The sequence below is a fragment of the Chrysochloris asiatica genome, unplaced genomic scaffold (assembly GCF_000296735.1).
Source record: "Chrysochloris asiatica unplaced genomic scaffold, ChrAsi1.0 scaffold00050, whole genome shotgun sequence".
Lineage (NCBI taxonomy): Eukaryota > Metazoa > Chordata > Mammalia > Afrosoricida > Chrysochloridae > Chrysochloris > Chrysochloris asiatica.
The window spans coordinates 18,960,775-18,982,024 of NW_006408568.1; positions in this window are offsets into that span (position 1 = coordinate 18,960,775).

Here is a 21,250-nt window from a genome sequence, read left to right on the forward strand (position 1 = left end):
AAGATGATTCTGTGTACAACTGTAAGTCTCAAACGAATCATGGTCCCAAGAAGCTTACAGTGGATAATAGTGTTTGAAGCAAAGAGAAGATGAGAAAATTAAAGTAAAAAAATACATTTTCAATATTTAGCATTTCTTTTACTCATTTTTTACAAAAGAAAACATAACCCCTTATATTATTTTGAGTCAAGAAATAAACTAGAATTCTCTGGCAGTATCTTTGCTAAAATCCCTTTGTATATAATAGTATTCATAGATTATGACTGAAATGGACACTTGGTAACCCTGAGGATAGTGTGACAGTTCAGTGAAACCATCGATGAGACATTATGTTCATATTTACTAATCACATGTGGTTACATAATCATCTTTTTACTATTGGCATCTTTATGCTTGCTTCTTTGCTGTTTATTTCACCATTACCTTGCTGAGAGCCCCTCAGTATATATAATTCACTCAGTAAGGAGCTCTGGTAGCATAGTGGTTACTAATCGGTCTGCGAACTGCAAGGTCAGCAGTTCAAAACTACCAGCTGTTCTTTGGGAGAAGGATGAGGCTTTCTGCTCCTGTAAAGATTTACAGCCTTGGAAACCACGTACAGGGTTGCTATGAGTCAGGACCGACTCCGCGGCACATAACCACCACCACAGTAACTCCAATTATAGGAAAAGTATCTCTAGGCCTCTGTGGATTAATGATAATAGACATTTATAACTGTATACAATATCCTGTAGAGAATACCTACAATTCCCCCATGCTGTGACCATAGAAAATATTCTGTGGATGGTTCTAATTCTTATTCATTTAAAATCAGTTACACCTTTTTTCATGAGAATTCATAAGTCAAGCTTCATCCATTGTATTCAAGCCTCCAAATGATGAATCCTGAAATACAAATACTTCCAAAAGTAATTTCTAATTTAGTGTGTTTTAGAGCACCCTTTCTGAAAATCTTTATATCTTGTTTAGTTAAATTGCTAAGCATCATCAAGTCAGTTCTGACTCAGTGATCCTGTATAAGATTTCTGAGGAGTGGGTGGTGGGTTTGAACTACTGCACTTGTGTTTACCAGTCCAGTATTTATCTGACAACACACTATTGCTTTTATTCTCTCAATAGTGAACAAGATAGAGTCTGGCCAGAGTGCTTAGTTAAGGAAGGAGAGCACTAAAATGATGATTTCTTAGGACACCAACTCTATCTAACAGATTTGGGTTTTTTTTATTTTAAGTGCCATCAAGTCCTGACTCCTAGAGACCCTGTATAGGGTTTCCTGGGACCAGTTGGTGGACTTGAACTGCTGACCTTGGGAGTCACAGTCCAGTGCTAATCCTACAGTGCCACACCAAGAGTCCATAGAGCAGACAGGGCTACATCTCTGCTCATCTTCCCATTTACCTGGCAGATAGTGAGTGCTGGAACATTACAAGTGCCGCAGTCCTTGCTCCGAGCATTCTCGTTCTGCCTAATTAACAGTTCTGTCTTCTGCATACATAGAAGATTCATATAGCTACTTGTTCTGATTCCAAGTATCAGGGACAACTTCTTGTTACCTAAGATCCTTTCCTTACCTAATCATTAGTGGCTAAACTTCAGTAAATAAACTTAAAGCCTTTCAACTCATAGTCATGTTTTAAATAAGTAAATGCAAAATTACATGATCAATCTTTGCCAGTTAAAAGTCACTTCCATATATGTGATTTCATTTATTCCTCACAATTCCCCCATGTAGCAAGCAAAGCAAATGCATTTGACTCCAGTGCATGAGCATAGAAGTTGAGGCTATAAAACTTTTACTAGAACAAACATGGGTTTTAGGGTTTTGTGATTCTTTCTAGTTCTTCCTAGTTAATTCATTTTCTGAAAATGAAAAAGTTTTCAGGATACACACAAAATTAAACTGATTTCAGATCCTTTAGCTTTACATTTTATGAATATGGAAAAAGAAATTATCAAGAGCATTAGTCATCAAGGTATTAGGAAGAGTGGCATCATACTTTGGGAAAATAGAAGTAGAAAGAAACTAAAAAAGTGAAGAGAGGGCTTTAAATGTATCCACGTTTGTAACTTTTCTGACATAATGGAAAGAGCACACACTTCTAAATTAGACAAGGTTGGGTAAAAACTAGCTTGAAAGTTTTCTAGCTAAGTTACTTTGGGAGAGTTCTGGAATCCTGCTTTGTCAAATGTACTCTATAGATCCTTAGAATACTAAATCAGTAAAATGAATACAACACTAAGCACAATTCACATCACTAAGCTAATTAATTACAGTAAGGCAGTAGAAGTGCTAGTGGCCATGGTAATAGCAATGTTGTTATTAAGTGCTGTTAAGTTGGTTCTGATTCATAGGGTTTCCAAGGAGGCAGTTGGGTTTGAATTGCTTACCTTTCACTTAACAATCCAGTGCTTATCTTCCAGTGCCACACCAGGACCCCATGGTGACAGCAGTAGGAACAGTATTAATAGAATTCATTGAGATTTACAAATGACTGTAGTATATTCCTTGGACAAAAGATGAGGCCATCGCTTGGCAAACCCTATGGTTCCACTGTGTCCTATAGGATCTCTCTGAGTCCAAAGCAACTCAACTGCAATGGGTTTGGGTTTAGTAAATTGTTCAGCATTGCTATTGTTTGCTAACTTGGTACTGCTACTCTCTACATTTTCTAGTATATTTCCATTGAAAATATGCCATTTAGTATTTGTTATTTAATAACTTTGTGCTGAACTTCTACTTTGTTTTCCTTTTGTACCTCTTATTTTAATCCCTTCTCCTGTTTCTAAAGACTCATATATCTAATTAACCCTAATAAAGATAATTATACCTCCTTAGTCCTTCAGGAGTTTTATGGAAAATCATTCATCAAGAAATAATAATTAAACTTTTGCTTCCATGGAAATAATTACTTGGGTAAAATGTCTCTGAAAGGTTAATACTGCTTTAATAGGGGAAGTAGGGCTATCTGTGTCCCTTTGTAAAGCCAATGGTAGTAAATAAAACCAAGGGAAGATTGTGTTGTATATTGTTTTTAATAAGAAAACCTTGAAACATGGGGCAGTTGTCAGTGTATAAATAGGTCTGCTGATTTACCTTGTAAATACATTAAAGTAGACAATTGTAGAGCTCCAAAGTTCAAGGCTTAAAGAATTCCAGTGCAGCCCAGAGAACTCTAAGTAGATGTCCCTCAACATGGTTCATTTGGTCACCAAAATTCACAAAGCAATTTGTTTGTGTCAGATACACTTTTATAGAGTTTGGAATATAAAGATCTGAAAATATCTTGAACTCTCTAGATAGAGCTCCAATCAGTCTATCACAGGGTAAACCTCAAGTAGCTCTTGGTAAACTTTAAGAAAGCAATCAGTTAAATCAAAAATGAATTTATGCATGAAAGGAGCCAAATAGTCTCATGGATTTGATAAAACAATCTCTTACAAAAAGGTATAGAGTGTAAACTTAAATTGATCACTAAGTGAGATTACAAACTAGTTCTGACTCCAGGGCATTCATGAGAAGCCAGGCACTTGAGGGCAAGTGTCAGGGGCCAGAGTCTGTACCTATCTTCAAACCCTGAAGATAGGCTTTCAGAGATTATATCCTCAGCATTTATCTAAAGAATATCACACCTCTAGATACTCAGTTGGTTCCAGCAATGGTCAAAATGCCAAGGGTGCTAGTGACAAAAGGAGAGAGTAGGAAGAAAATTACTACCTTTCAAGGTAATTGGGGAAAGGAATGCTGGGCAGGATGAAGAAGTAAAGGTGATACAGGTGGGTAGAAATATGGTTAAGGACAGGTAGAGAGAAGAGAGGAAAGAAACTGCCTTGTCACTTCAGATTATTATTGGAGCCATTTAATTAACCCAAGAGTAGCTTAGTCCAGCACTTGTGACATGCCCATTCTAAAGCAGGAGTTTTACTCATCGTACCACTGGTACGGCACTGTAGGATAAGCATTGGACCGTGAACCACAAGGTTGTGCATTCAAACCCATCAACTACTCCTCAGAAACCCTATACAGGGTCACTATGAGTCAGAACCAAACTGACGGGACTGAACAGCAACAACCCCTTAAATAACATACAGTGGGATTTGAATCCTAATCCACTCATCAGTTGTGTATCTTCAGGTTCTTTACAATTGAGTTATAAAGAGTTACATTTTATTAAGCGCCAGTATTCAGAGAATGGTGGTACTAGAGAAATGGTGATTGTGAAATTCAGTAACTTTACTAAATAACTGAGGAATGGGTTTTGCAGATGCATGGTTACTTTGTAGAGCAAATTGGCAAAATTTTCAGTGCCATTAAAACATGTCTATTTAAACAGTTGCTAAGCATTTCTACTGTTGGTTTTCACATTGTCTAGTGGTTATAGTCGGGCTGCTAACCTCAAGGTCAGCAGTTCGAAACTACCAGCCATTCGGCAGGAGGCAGATGAGGCTTTCTGGTCCCATAAAGATTTACAGACTCGAAGATCCTATGCAGGGTGGCTATGAGTCAGAACCAGCTCCCTGGCACATAACCACCACCATAGATAGTCACGATGGAGTTCTGGTGTAATGCTGTAGGACAAGCACTGCAGTGCAATGTCAGTTTGAACTGCAAGATTGGGGGTTCAAACTCATCAGCTGCTCCTCGGAAATCATATACAGGGTGGCTATGGGTAGGAAACAATTCGTGGCACTTAACAGCAACAACAGTCTAATCATGATGGAGTCCTGGTAAAATAAGAACTGGGCTGCTAACCAAAAGGTTGGTGGTTCAACCTACTAGCTGCTCCACGGACACCCTATATACTGTAGCTATGAGTCAGAACTGACTTGATGGTACTTAACAAGAACAACATGACCATGATATCATCCAGTACAAGGAAATGTTCTTCAGAAGATAGAGTACCATATTTTAAAACATAATTTTTAAATAAATCAAGGTTTTCTCATGAAACATTATTTAGACCTAGTAGACAGTCATTTCCCCATCACTTTACCACATTTAGGTCAGCTACAAAACAGTGCTCCACTAAATAGGGTAGAATATTCTCTCTCCTCTCCTCCGGGTATGTGATCACAAAAAACCAAAGTGTCTAGAATTCCCTCTAAGCCTCATTGAAACACCAAAATCTATCCAACCTTAGCACAGGCAAGGTACATAGCAGAACTTTGAAGAGCAATATGTCCCAGTTACAGAGGCAATGGGCTCCACCCAAGCAGGCACCAAGCCTTAGGGGCACGTAGTACAGATGCATGTAGGGAACTCCTGATCAGGGAAGGCAATGGCTGGAACAAGAAGTTTTCTAGGTAGCCCCGTATCTATTTGGATCCATCTGATGTGATCATCCATATTTCTCACACTGTCCATTATCACACAGGTTTATATGGGAATAGCTCCTTGTTCATGTTATTTGACATTATCACCTCAGTGATCTCCTCATAAATTACAATAATAACCACAACAGCAGTTGTTGTTGTTAAGTGCCGTTGAGTCGGTTCCGACCCATAGCGACCCTGTACAGGGTTTCCGAGGGTGTAAATCTTTACGGGAGTAGAAAGCCTCTTCTTTCTCCCGCGGAGCGGCTGGTAGTTTTGAAGCGCTGACATTAAGGTTCGCAGCCCGATTCGTAACCACTACGCTACCAGAGCTCCCAACAGCAGTGGATGTACTCATAATCATAGTTGAGAAATTCAGACAGAAATTCCGAGAGTTGACAAGTAGTATTCCAATATCCTATTGAGGAATAGTTTTCTATAGCCATGAGAGATATAATAAAAGAAACTGATTTAGCTAGTAAAAATAAAGTTCATTTAATTTTTCTTAGTTATCAATAGTATCTTGAGTTCTAGTCCCTTTCTGGCACCAACTTTTTGTATGATGGAATAATGATTCCACAAATATCATTACTTCTTTTGTTTTAGAAACACTGTGTGTGAGAGAAACAGAGAGAGATAAAGCTCAGATAACAGAACCCATCTCCTTTAGTAAATCATGAGAAATAACTAATATCAAGATCAGATTTCTAACTTATTTGGAGAAGTTTAAAGCAAATTTTTTTGAGATTTGGCAAAGCCAAGTTCTTCTGTCATAGAACCACCCACTCTCTTCCCTCTGGGGCTATTGTGACTCATTCCCAAAGTATTTGTCCTTGGGAATATTGTTTTTCTTTATTCCTTTTATTTTACTGTCTTTGATCTGTTTTAATCAATTTAATGCACTTAATTGTTTTTTATCTGGAGACATTCAACGCATCTATGTCTCTGATATGGCCTATTCCCTGTCTGCCAGTTTAATTTCCTCACAAAATCTGGACAAAAATAAAAGGATGTTGTATGTGAGCTAAAAGGGGAATTATTGTGAATCTGAGAAATTAAAATGTTTTATGCACCAAGTTCTAATGCAATAATTTTAGATTTTGATGTTTTCTTGATTTTCAAAAATTGACTTTTCCATAACTGTGTTCTTTTAAAATTATTAGTGAAGTAATCTGTCATACATTAAACTACCACTAAACTGATCTGTTATATATCTATATTGAAATGAAACTTCCGTTTTAGTTGACAAAGTTAAAAAAGAATTTCTAGAAAGGTTGTGTCCAAAAGATACAGTAACTGATATCCAAGTACAGTAGAAGTAGAGTTTTACTTACAAATTAATTTGTTATTATTTAAAGACAAAATTAAAACCTAACAACAGGTATCTATCTGATGTGGGACTCCATATTTTCATACATCTGTAACAACTAAGATTTTATCTGTTGTTGTTAAATGCTGTTGAGTAAGTCCCAACTCATAGTGACCCTGTATAGGGTTTCCTAGAAGCAGCTGGTGGGTTTGAACTCCTGAACTTGTGGTCCGTAATCTAGTGCTGAATCTAAGCACAGCTCCAGTAGCCTAAGATTTTATCTACAAGCAAATAATCAACTAATGGAGGTGAAGCACAGACAGGAGAAAAGCAATAAAGGATGAAGCTGATTCAATCACCCACCCCTGAAATGAAATTGATGCAACTACAGTAGCTGTATAGGATAAGCATTATACTGTGAACCACAAGGTCAGCAGTTCAAGCCCACCAACTTGAGGGAGGGAGAAAAAGGAAGGTTTTCTGCAGTAGGAAGAGTTAAAGCCTTGGAAACCCCACACAAGGCTGTTGCGATTTGCAAACAAATCATTGGCACTTAGCAGCAATAGCAACAAAATAATCCTGAGAAATCTGCTTTTAGGAGTTCCAAAATTTAACAGATTTTTTTCACCAAGACATAGGATGACCAGTTACAAAAGCTATGGGCTTTTCAGGAGCAGCTGGTCTGAAGAAAGCTTCGCTTGCCTTGAGTCTAGAGATTTCCAGCTTTGTTTCTTGTACTGACCTTCATACTCTCCAAGAGAAGTCACTGAAAACTACAAATGATCATTGAAGAGAGGTATTTTTCATGGAGTTTCTTAGACATCTGGCAGGAATAAGTGTCAAACCACAAATAAAATTGTCTTGACTCATGGGGAGAATGGTAGTGATTTCCATTTGACCTCATCAACTAAAAATACAAATTTTGCTGTTTCTTTGTCAGTCACTGTTCCTCGGAGTACGTTTACCCATAAGCACTCTACCTTTTATTTTAAGGAACTCTGGTAGCGTAGTGCTTATGCATTGGGCTGCTAACCTCAAGGCCATCGGTTGGTTGGAAACTACCAGCTGTTCCGTGGGAGAAAGATGAGGCGTTCGTCTTCCGTAAAGATTTACAGCCTCAAAAACTTTGTACAGGGTCACTGAGTCAGAATCGACTCCACGGCATATAACCACCATCACCTTTTATATTTGTTTAATGTTTGTCTGCATATTTGACATAATCTTTTCAGGGTCATGCTTTAATTATGAGGAAATAATAAATTGTTGTTGTTAAAGTGCCATCGAGTGGGTTCCAACCCATGGCAACCCTCTATGAGGTTTCAGAGAAGCGACTGGTGAGCTTGAACTGCCTTCTTTATGATCAAAAATGACCTTGCAGTCCAGTGCATTAACCCACAGTGCCATACCAGGACTCCAAATAATAAATAGGGGCCATAAATTCATAATTCACTCTGCACAGGAACAACACAAGAACAGTAATAGATGGGGAAGACCTGATGCAGATATTGAAACTGATATTAATAACTATTAGCCTTATTTCCTTGCTTACTGAAAACACAAATAACCCCTATACCAAACAATTTATGTTATCTTTAACTTTATAGTTTACTTTGACAGCAGAAATATCAGTTGTAGTGCTAAATAGTAAGTAAAAGAAGACATAACTTAACATTTGTCTCGCAGTTTTAAATCAGTTCATAGAAACAGAGAGCTACAAACTCGTTTATTTGATTGGAAATTGTTGTTTTATTTGTATACTTAACTCCCTGGGTGTAAGTGGGAAGGACTGTCTCTTTTCCATTCCTTTCTCCACAAGCACTAATAATTTTTAGCAAACCAAAGAGTTTGTGAGTATACAGAGCAGGCTTTCCCTATCTTTAGAATCCAGTAATGTCCCTTTCAATACTTCATCACAAATTAAGCAGAGTCTCCTTCCTTGTTTGCTGATGCTCATATTGAATTAGGAAACAATCCTTTCCCAGATCCTAACACACACCAGTCTCTTCATCTTAATGCATTCCAGTCAGTACCAAGATAATTAACAACACTCATTGCTCCAACTTAGCTCCTTACTTTTTTTTTTTTTTTTTCCCCTCTCCATGAAAATATTCTTATAGCTCCTGGTTCTTTATTGGTTAATTCATTTACACATGGATTATTCCATCAAGTATTTGTGGAGTGCCTACTTTGGACATAATACTAAACTAAGTCCTCAGGAATAAATAATAATCATAACAAGATTCTCGGGACAGACAGTATTATAAGGGATAGAAGGTGCACAGTATTTGATATACATAAAGGAAGAGTCAAACAAGTGTGAGATCATATTATAAAAGAAATTTGCATCAATGCTAAAGGAATGCAAAATGAGAAAAAGTTTTCTGTGAGTTATGTGTGAGAAAAGTTACTCAGAGTAGTTGGGTCTTATGTTGAATTCCAGGGAAAAGTTAATGAAGAAGAAGAAAATAAATACAAACACTGAGGTGAATCATGAGCATGAAACAAATGGATGAAAACAAGTGTAGAATGACTGGTATTAAGGAAGAAGGTCATGCAGGTGGTCAGAGGATAACCTCCCTTTTTATGCAGTTAGCTGCATTTTACAATGCCTGAAGGCCCATCATATTTTACTATAATACCAACTAAACTGTGTATGTCCTGTTTCCCAAAAACAGTGTCATATTCAAATATTCATAAGATAATTTTCCTTAGCTTAACTTTTAAAGCTTTATTTCTTTTTCTTCTTTTTCTTTTTGTCAAGAAAACTATTCTAAACATTGTCTATAATTGTAAATACAGCTTCATTTTCTTCTCTTCAAATCTGAGTACACTCCTATTCCTACAGTTAAGATTATAGGAGAAATGAGATTGAATTCTGTTATTACAAGTTCTGTTTAGTGACTAAATTTAATTAAAGCTCTTAAGGATCACATTTATTTTAAGATGACCATCTAGTAAACTTACAATGCACACTAGTAACATATATTGCAAGTTAAGTACACACTATTTGCAAAGCATAGAAGTTACAAAATAGATGGCATCACCCTTGAATTGAACATATGTATTGTCTGCACAACGTAAGTATATAACAAGAATTAAAAGTGTTGTCAAAAGTTATCTTCTCAATGATGATCACATGAGTAGTATTGTGAGTTACAACAGTCTGGTAAAGAAGAAATCTCCAAAGCCAAAAGTAGAGAAAGAGAAGAAGGGCTGGTCAAGGAGACAACTTACAAATGTTTGTGTTGAGACCTGCTGAAAAAGCACTACTTTAGGGTCAGAATATCTTGAGTAGATTAGTTAACTTTCTCATCTTCAGTTGTCTACCTGAAAAATGGGAATTCTTTCATCACCACTCCTTACTTTACAAGGATTTTATGAAACTTCAATAATGAGATGGCTGTGAAAATGTCACCTCCTCAAATGCTTTAGAATGTTTCACATATGTTCAAAGGCTTTGTTGTTGTTAAGTGCCATTGAGTCAGTTCCGACCCATAGCGAACCTGTATAAAGTTTAGAGGGCAAGAAAAAAATAAGTCATCAAGCTCTGGGAGAAAATTTATGATGACTTTAACAGTGTGGTTTTTAATTCTGCTAACAGCTGATTGCTCTGGTAGCGTAGTGGTTACAAATTGGGCTGTGAACCGCAAAGTCAGCAGTTTGAAACTACCAGCGGTTCCACAGGAGAAAGATGAGGTGTTCTGCTCCCATAAAGATATACAGCCTCGGAAACCCTGTACAGGACTCGCTATGAGTCGGAACCGACTCCACGGCACTTAACAACAACAACAACAGCAGCTGATTGCAGTATATATATAAACACATGATGAGTCCAAATTTTCTAGAATCAGAAAGGTTAGAAACTTGACAGGAAATACATAAAGGGAAGAGTTTGTGTGATGACTGACTCTTCCACCACTGTTTCACCCTCAACCTTCAAAATTCCCTCCAGCCCTGTGATGTCCTATTCAAAATTCAGGTAAAATGCATAAGTAGATGCTCAACTATGTTCTTTCTTGACCTATCTGGAGATCAGAGACTGACCATTCAACTGAAATACAACATACACGTCCCACCGTGATTTCTTCTTTAACTTTATCCAGTCTCCATCATTTCATAAACAGAATGGAAACAACAGTTTCCCATCATTACCGCAAAGTGGTAACATTATTTTTTTTTCTGACCAAGATAATGGTATATTATGAAATAAGCAAGGAGATATAGCCACCATAATACTAAGTAAAGGGAGTGGAATACCAGGTAAGATAGTTGAGGATAGCCTTGTCCCTTCCACTATTCCATCCTGACAACTCTGCCATTTCTGCCTGTGCTGTAGTGACATTGTCCTGTTGTTTTTGTTTGTTTTAATCTGCTTTTTCATCTTATAAGTTTCACCCACAAGAATTTATTTTATCAGTGAACTTAAATTTCAACCTCTAACATGTTACAGGATCAAATTAAACTACAGATAATTTTGTTCTGAAAACTGAGTGTCATCTGTAATTGCAATACCGATAGGGGGAAGAACACCCTAATTTTAAGTCTTTTGTTATGAATCCATATCTTCTCTGTGAAATCAGAGTGTCAGTCTTGCATCCTGTAGAACCAAATAAAAAAATGTATCATGCGGTTACACAGGATATGACACCAACTCAATAAGGCATTGGGGTGTGTCAGGAAAAAAATCACTGGTATAGAGAAAAAGGATGAAAGTAATATTGGCTGACATTTTCTTTTTATTAGTGTTCTTTTTAATATCTAACATTTTATGCCCCTTTATATTGGTTCAGAATTATATGATCAATGACATTTAAACAAACCTTGCATTAGGCCTTCATACTCAGTGTTTTAAAAGTTTGATTTTTAAATTATTTGTATACTTTTCTCTTCTTTTACTTGTTTGTCAAAGTATATATCAGGCTTTTCCAAATATGCTATGTTAAATATAGTTGCATGTTTTAATGGGTTGTTGCTGTTGTTAAGTACTGTGGAGTCGATTCATGACCCTGCATAGGGTTTCCGAGGCTGTTAATGTTTACAGGAGCAGAAAGCCTCATCTTTCTCCCAGAGAATTTCTGGTAGTTTCGAACTGCTGACATTGGGGTTAGCAGCCTGATTCATAACCACTATGTTACCAGAGCTCCCTGTTATAGTGGGTACCTAGTTACAAAATCCTAGTTACAAAAACTAGGTACCCATTAAAACAGGGAGCTCTGGTAGCATAGTGGTTACAAGTTGGTCTGCAAGGTCGGCGGTTCAAGCTCACCAGCTGCTCCCCGGAAACCCTATACAGGGTCGCTATGGGTCAGAACCGACTCGATGGCACTTTACAACAACAGTTACAAAAACATGGGATTAGCTTTTCATTCGCTCTCTTTTTTATATCTTTATATAAAATCCAGTGTCTTAAAATTTGCCTCATCTTCTTTCACATTTATGGTTTAAAGGGGGGAAATGATAAAAATTGTTTTATTAGACAATGCATTACATTTAAGCACCATACAAATTTATTTTAGTATTTTGATATGAAAGCAATTTGACACTTTCTTGTTATATTGTTTTCAACTTAAAATATTTTTCCTTAGAAATACTTAACTTGGAATTTTAATATTCTCAGTTGTCAAGAAAGTTAAACATTTAAAGACACATGTATGCAGGTAAATCCAAAGCTTTAGAAAGAGTTTATCAAAATTGTTGAATTTTGTTAGAATATTTGTTATAAAAAATGATCCATAATTTTGAAGGTAAAACAGTGGCTGTTTTCCAAAAATATTCTTAAAGTAGTCGTTTTTGTTTAAAAATTTTTTTTAAAAAGCTTTTTATAACGTCCCCTTAAAAACGTAATACTTATACAGTATGTTTAGTAATACATAAATATTCTTTAGTCTAAATAATAGGACAAACCCTTGTAACATATCTTATTATGTTTGGCTCTATATTTAGCACTGAAAGTATATTTGAAATACTCTCAAAATTTCTTATTATAAATTATAGTCACTAATGCTATAAGGTAAGGAGCTCTGGTAGCGTAGTGGTTACGAATCTCCGGCTGCAAACCTTAAGGTCAGCAGTTCGAAACTACCAGCCGCTCCTCGGGAGAAAGATGAGGCTTTCTACTCCTGTAAGGATTTACACCCTCGGAAACCCTGTACAGGGTCGCTATGGGTCGGAACCGACTTGACGGCACTTAACAACAACAACAAATGCTATAAGATAAATTTACAATCTTTTCTTTTTTGTCCAAATTTTGTGTTTTTCACAACTAATAAGCAAACTTTGATTTTATGAGGTATTAAGTTGTATCATTCATCAATGCATAATTTAATTTTCACGAAATTTTGTTGAATAAAGATGCATAATCCAAGACATCTAAATGTGAATGTGAGACACAAATGAGATCTTGAGGAGGGGTTGATAGATTCCAAACACAGGTACAACCCTAGTCAAACAAGCAAAGAGAATGATTATTTTTCATTTAAGAATTGACAAGAATTTTCTTGAATTCAAACCCAACTTGTCAGTTTCATCCAGCAAAAAAGCATTTTCTGTTAAGACTCATCAGTCATGTGTGCAACAAAACAAATAACAAAGAAAATGAAACCCTACTAAAGACAGGGTTCAGACGAAAAAGGTACTGTGCAGTTAAGTTTGCGTGCAACTAGAGAGAAAAGGCAAATTTTCTCATACTGTTTAACAAAAAGTGACTAAACCATGCCTGTACTTAAAAAATAAATAAAAAATGATTAACAGTATTTCCCCAAAGTGATCCCCTACCAAATGTAAAAATAAAATAAGATTGGAAACATCTCCTCATCCATTATGATTGTTATTGGATTTAGAAAGCTAAATACCTTAATTTTAGATACTGACTTGGTTTTAATCATAGAAACTTTGATTCTGAAAACATGACTGGGATTTTTAGGCTGTAAGAAGTTTAGTTCTTGGTAAAAGATTTTCGTAGCAAAGCTATAAAGTGTCTTCTATTTTTTTCTCCTCTATAAATGTATATCACAAAAGAAAACAAATCATTTCTTACAGAAAAAATGTTTATTTAAAATGACAGTGTGTATTTTCTTTCTGTGAGAAATGATAAAATGGTTTATAAATGAAGGAGTTGAAGTGTATTTATACTTCTATGTCCATATATATGTATCTATCTATATATATACTTGACAAATTCATGAAAAAATCCATTATCTTTTAGTTCCATTTTTCCATGAACTTTTTGAATTGCCTTTGTCTCTCTCTCTTCCTCTTACACATACACACATATAATGTAATACATTTTTCTCCTGTTTTATTAATCTATAGATGGAATATTTTAACTAACACATGCCATACAAGTAAAACTAAATGTAGAAAATAGGTGAAAACTACAAAGAATAAAGTTATAAAACTTCTTTTTATTTAGCTTGCTAAAAGGAAGCTAGGATATAAACTCAATCCTAAATTGAGTATAGAGTAATATTTTTTAAAACTGCATGCAAATAATAGTCTATAGTATTAACATACAATAAATGATCAAAATATATTAATATCAATAAAGAACTGCAGGATTTTAAACAAAGTGTTTATTGTGATTAGTAAATTAGTTATGTTGAATGCTTAAAAGAAACACCACCAGTGACCTTGAAAATTAAACTCATAGATCAAACCAATTTCCCAAATCTGAAACAAAATCCAAAGAGTCAAGATAAGAGGGAAACACCACCCCCCAGCCTAGGTTTTATGTATGGATTAATTCACCCAAGGGAAGCAAAACAGGGTATAACACAGACATCCAGATTCATTTCCACAGGATAAGAGCAGAGAGGAATGCAGTTCTTCTTAATTTAATGACTAAACACCCAATTGCTAATATTCCCATAGGTCGAATAAAGTGCTTTGCACAATTATAGTCTGCAAAAATGCTCCTGTACTAAAAAACATACAAGTACTGATTCACTGGTGTCAGTACTCTTTTGTTCAGCACATGAAAGCCCTGAATAAATATGAATCTAAATCTAAAATATATTGAATTGATAGAATGTGTAGACAGTATAAACAAGTTCTACCCAAATTTTGTTTGTTTAGATTACTTTGGCCGGTTTTGTTTTTAAATAAAACACATAAAAGATGGGTATTTATGCAACTTATCCCACAGATGATTTTAGAGACATACTAACACTTAAGATAATGTAGAATATCTTTATTATAACTAAAAGTTATATGTCTTTAGTGTTAGGATCATTGATTTGGGCTACAGAGAAAGCAAGAATAGGGAGCATATATCGATTTTCCGACAAGAAAGATGCTGAAATTATTGTATTCAATGATCTAGTGTCCATTCCCATTTTCAAACAGATGCTGAAACATAACAAAGGTCCATGTAGGTATGTTTGGCTTGTAAAACCTCCATTCCTTTACAATTTTATTAAAAAGGGGGAGGAAACATGAGTTCTATTCCCCCCTCTAGGACAAGTTAGCTGTGTCTCCCTGGAGAAAACACTTAATTTCCCTGAGTTTCAGTGAAGTCAAATTTTAAATGAAGGAGTTAAACTATTCAATAAATATGTAAAATACTAATTAATAATTTGTGAATTCAGATTCTCCATGAATAAGTGGGATCTTGATGTTATCACTGTAAGATACACACTGCACTGCTAACTGCAAGGTCAGTGGTTCAAACCCATCAGCCTTTCCTCAGAAACCCTGTACAGCAGGGGTGGGGTTCTTCTTTCTGCCAAAATTAATAGCATCATTCATAGGGCATACAAAATTATCAACTTAAAAATTAGTCTGCTATATTTGGTTCAGCATTTAATTAATTCACCACTAAAGTGATGGCTGGAACTGCAGTTGCATTAGGAAGGCCAAACCAAATGATTTCAAAGACCTTATGTGGCCAGTGAAGAGTCCTGGTATAGTGCTGTGGGATAAAGCACTAGACAACAAGGTCAGTTTGAATCATAACGTCAGTGGCTCAAACTCACCAGCTGCTCCTTGGAAACCCTATACAGGGTCGCTAGGAGTCAGAATTGACTCAAATGCACTTAGCAACAATATGGCCCATGGAATCTTGGTGTGGTACTGTAGGATAATGCGCTGGACCTCACAGTCAGTTTGAACTGCAAGGTCAACTTTTCAAACTCACCAGCCATCTCTCAAAAATGCTATACAGGGTTGCTATGAATTGGAACTGACTCGATGGCACTTAATAACATATGGCTTGCAGACCAGATGTTCCTCACCACTGATGTATAAGGTCACTCACTGTACAATGACTTAATGGCACTCAACAACAACAATGCAAAAGTAACAGCAATGTCTTTTCTCTAAGAATAAACTCTGTTAATCATTTTAATTCCACTTTCCTCAATTTTATTTTAATTTTTATAGATGAAGTAAGCAGATAGCTGTTAAAAAGTTCTAAAAGACCGTTTTCTCCTTATCCCTCTGTTCACACATGATTGTTCTTATGGTCCTCAGCAATATTAATATGTTTTTGTTTGTTGAAATACTTTTTCTGTACTAGCAAAATTAAGGAACTTGATATAGACTTAATACTTGAATACTGTATTCCAAAATTTTCATGCCTGCGTATTGAACCATTTGATCTACATGTTTTAGATGTTGAATTTGGATTGAGCAGTTGAATTATTTCTAGGAGACAAATCAAAGAAGCAGAAATATTAAAAGGCTAGGAATATGTATTCTGGTTCTTTTACAGGTGTAAGAATGGAGAACTGGAAGTTTTTACTTAATAATTTCAGCAAAATAATTATATAAAGGTTGGAAAGGTCACTGGGCCATAAGACAGGGGTTTCAGTCCTGGAATTGTCTCTAATAGACTAAATTAGATTTTTAGCCTCATTGTGACTCAAATTCCTCTTAAATAGTTATTAGAATGTCTTAATGTCTGCCTCAACTCTTGTGTTATTATCGATATGTATAAATAAATATGTTTATTTAAATGAACTGTAAGTCAAAGTTCTATTATTTTTGTTGAACAAAACTTCTGCTTTCTGAAAATGGATTTATGATGAAGAGTGTCTCACAATTCAAGGGCAACTATTTCCCCCCTTACAGTTTACTCTATTTTCTGTTTTAGTTATGTTTTAAATATCCAATGTACTTTTCTTATCACTTATTACTGAAAATTTTGAGCAAAAGTGATTTTCAAGATAAAAATTAACTAAGTTATAGGCGATGGTAATTTCGGTGACAAAAGAGTAGAAAGACTACCTTAGAAAGCCAACCATTTTAATAACCAATTAAAATTTTTGAATAAAGCAAATATTGTGTAATGTGTTGATCTAGACTGTGCAGTCTATTATGATACTGAATTCTTCATTTTAGCAACATCATTTGGTAAATCTGGCCAAATGGGCACTTTTCTCATTAATTTATTGAAAATGGTCACAGAAAATGGAATTCATTGAAATATGAAAATTATTATGAATGCAATCACCAGGAAAGGAGAAAACACTGGTGTGATGCTGTAGGATGAGCACTGGACTGTGAACCACAAAGTAAGCAGTTCAAACCCAACAGTTCCACAGAAACCCTATAGTGGGTGCTATGACTGGGAACTGACTCCATGGCACTTAACAACAATGGGTTAATCAAAACTTTAAAACAAGCCAGTTATTTTAAAAAGGACTTTTGGTGATGCAGCAGTTAAGAACCCTGGCTAATAACGCAAAGGTGGGAGTTCTGAACCCACTCCCTAAAGATTGCTGTTTTAAGTGCTGGAGAGTCTGGACTCATAGCAGTCCAGTGCTTATCCTACAGTGCCACACCAAGACACCAATGATTACAGCCTTGGAAATCCTTTGGGGCAGTTCTGCTTTGTCCTGTGATTCAGAATCCACTCCATGGCAAATAGTTTAAAAATCTTCTAAATTAAACTGGTTATTTGACTGCTAAATCAAAACAAGAAAATTACAATTGAACTACTTTGAAGACTCCCATACTATTATACAGTTTGTGCTTTAGTTTCATTTATAGTAGCTGTTAGGGGTTGCCTTTTTTCAGAAACTGTGTTTCAAGTTAAGCTGAGCTCCCTTTCCCATGTCTCTTCTTACTATTATAAAAACGTAGATAAAATAATCAGGATGGTTTTCTTTTAAGCCTTGGCAAAAATGCATACAATGCACCCAGGAAGCAGTAAAAATGTAGTGTACCTTGCATTTGATTTGATAGAGTACAAATATAAAAGTGAGAATCTTGGCCAAAAAGTATGGGAGGAGAGGGCATGGGCAAAGTGTGTGCTAAAAACCAAACGGAGCAGGCTGGCGCCAAACTAATGGGGCCTTTGTGGGACAACCTGTACGGCGGGCACTTTATGTGGCTAGTTTGTGAATCATACAACGTGTCCCCACTTCACTGAAACCTTCAAGGAGTGTTTGTCAAGGAAGGGGTGGAGGAGTGGGGGGAAGGACTTGGTATGGCTGGGTGGTAGTCACGCACATCTTACCTCTCACCGGGCAGTGACCTTCGTAAGTTTTCATGTTTATCTAAAAAAGATAAAAGGTATGATTGCTCAGGAATGAAAACATGGGCAACATTCAAACAGAGGAAAGCAGAAACAGCAGTTTAAGACTATGGGGGAAATGTAAACCAGTCCTGAAAAACATTTGACATTGCCTCTCTCTCTGCAAGAGGTCATGGTTGTATTCTATTGAAACAAATAGGAATGACCAAGCAGACGGTTTTGATAATGGGGAACAGAGCTTTCTGAGGTGCATGTCTTACTGTCAGAATTTGTAAGATCCTAAAACTAACATGATGCTAGCCAGGACAATTGGTTTCAAATTTTCTGAACTGCAAAGAGTTATTAGTTTCAGGGATTTAGGCAGCAAATGAGTAAAAACACCAAGATTAGATTAGTTCAGATGTATGTAATATTGTGTTATGCCACAAAGGGATTATGTACGGCTCCAGAAAAATGTAGTAATGAGGGAAAAAGAAGTCTTCTTGGTACAAAGTTTAAAAAGGTAGGGAGCTAAGGAAACATGTCTTTTGCCTAAGAGAAACTAAAGGTCAAATTGCTTTTGAACTCAGAGATTGCGTGTCACTTGGGGTCTTAAGTTATACACACTTTTAGTACTCAGTCAAAGTTGAATTCTGCTCTTAGAAAATTTCCTTAAAAATAGTGTTAAAAAATATTAAGCTCAAGTTGCTAAAAAGTAGCTCATAGGAGTATTTCAATATCACGGGAATACATTTGGTTTATGCAAAGGTTCTTCAATCACAGGTCTCCTACTGAAGAACAACAACAAAAAGTAGTTGAATTTAAAAAAAAAAAATCAATTTTTCATTTGACACAAAGTAAATCATTACTTTCTTCTGGGATGCAGTACCTTTTCCCACTGTTGGTTCCATTTCCCATCATGCCCTTGACCTTGGAGGTCAGCTGTCATTGGAAGATGAAGCTCTGAATAAACAGAGAAGACCCTGTGGTGTCTCTTATCTCTGTATTTTGCCTCAAATCTCCGGGCGGAGCTTTAAATTATTCATCCACTAGTGCTCTCTCCGAGTTACACATCTCCATCACCCACTCCCCCTTCCACCTCCCCATTTGTGAGTGAAGGCGGTATCCTTGGGAACCTTATCAGAGATCACAGATTCAGGCTCCAGAAGTGAAATAAAAGAGGAAATTGGCTGTATTAGCATAAGAGGAGTCAGCCTGGAGTTGAATACACACATCACCCAGGAGCACACTGGCTTCCCTTATCAGTAGCGTTTGATCACTACTTTCTTTTTTTTTATATACATTCTTTAATTCCATCCAGCCCACTCCTTTGTTCCAACTCATATGAGGGAACATATGAAATAAGGGCAGATGGCATAAGGTCCTGAATAGTTTTCAACACTTCCAACCTTTTCTAGGTTCAATAAAAACAGCATAAATAAAATGCTCTTTTTAAGATAGCTTTTATAGCATAACCCCTCTCTCCTACCCCCCAGAAAAAGAGTTGTTATTGCGATTTCAAGAGGGAAAAACTGTAAATAGTTAAAGTTTGATTTGAAGGATGTTACAGCAAAAAGCTTCAGTATCGTTCAAGAACATAATCTAAAATATAGCTTAAATACAGTAGTGCATTTTCCTTTTTGTGGAAAACATAGGTAGCAGACTGGTTTTTTTTTTCTATTTTATCTTCAGAATTAGTCTTCAAGAAAAGGCCCTTACAGCATATGCTGATTAAGGAGGTTGCAACAATCAATTTTTTAAATCTATAAAAATGTAGATGAAATTTCATTTTATAAAGTTGCATTTCATCAATGTGCTCTGTATACATGTGTGTTATAACTATAAAATACATTATATGTTAAGTTACTATTTACAAGCTTTATAACACAAGAGATCAGTAATGCTGGGTCAATATTCTTTTATTTCATGCTTAATATTTTCTCCCCAAAATCAACAAATATCAATTCTAGTTTTCTTCAAAAGAATGAATTGCAGGCAACCAAAATATAAAGGACTGAGTCCTTAGCCAAGTTTACTAAAACTAAATTTTCAATCTCATTACTCATTGCTATAGATCGAATGATAGATGGAGTATTCTACCTTAAATATTTCATGATGAATAGTATTTATCTTTTTATTAAACATTTGCAAATCTATACCTCTTTAAACAGAATCATAGTTAGTACTGCTTCTCTCAAGTCTTGGCTAATTGTTAAAGTTGATGTAGCATTTGAAAGCATGTAAAAATTCATTTGCTCATACTTATTTCATTTAAAGCCCATAATAATTCTTTAGAGTAAATGTAGTCACACTTTCCTACATACATCTCCTATTAAACTGAAAAAAACAAGTTTTTTATTGTTCAGGTGACTTACAGAAGATTACTCAGTAAAAGATAAAGACAGAATTCCAGCTCAGTTCTTGTCTCTTACTGTCCTTTGTCCCTCTTTACAGGAGACTTTCACAATATTCCAGTAGAATAGACAATCAAAAGGGAGATCTTCATTCCAAATCATGTGAAGCACATTGGCAACATAATTTTGTCAGAATTAAGGTTGATGGCCAAACTTTCAGTCATGCAATGTAATTCTTTCTTAGAAAGATTCTTGAAGAGTTATAGAAAAAAGGGTTGTTAATTTCAATTCTGGAGGAAAAAACAATATTGGCTAAAATGAACTGATAATATTTGTATTACCTCCAAACATTTTGACTATTGAAGTAAACAGGTATAATTAAGTTACTGTTTCAGTTTAAAGATTCCCTACTCCAGGTTCTCACAATACAGCAGAAATGTATTTGCAAAGCTAGTGGTGAGAGTGAAATAGATAATTAAGATTTTATAGATTATTTCCTCATTATCGACTCATCCACAAATGTTTACTCAATGCCTATTATGCACAGTCCTAAGAGATACAAAATAAACAAATGCTTACAGTGGAAGCAATTTTTCAAGGAAGTAATTTCACCTATACATGAATTTGATTAAAATTAAAAAGTACAAAAAATACTTAAATTAAAAACTGTAGACACCCTGACCTCCACTGATCCTGTCCTGCTTTTCATAGTCAATCAGTTTTCACAGATTCTATTTTCAGTTTGTCTCCAAATTTTAACGATCTGTGTTTTAGCACACATACACACCCTTCACCATCCTCTGGAAGCATGGTTATTGTTGT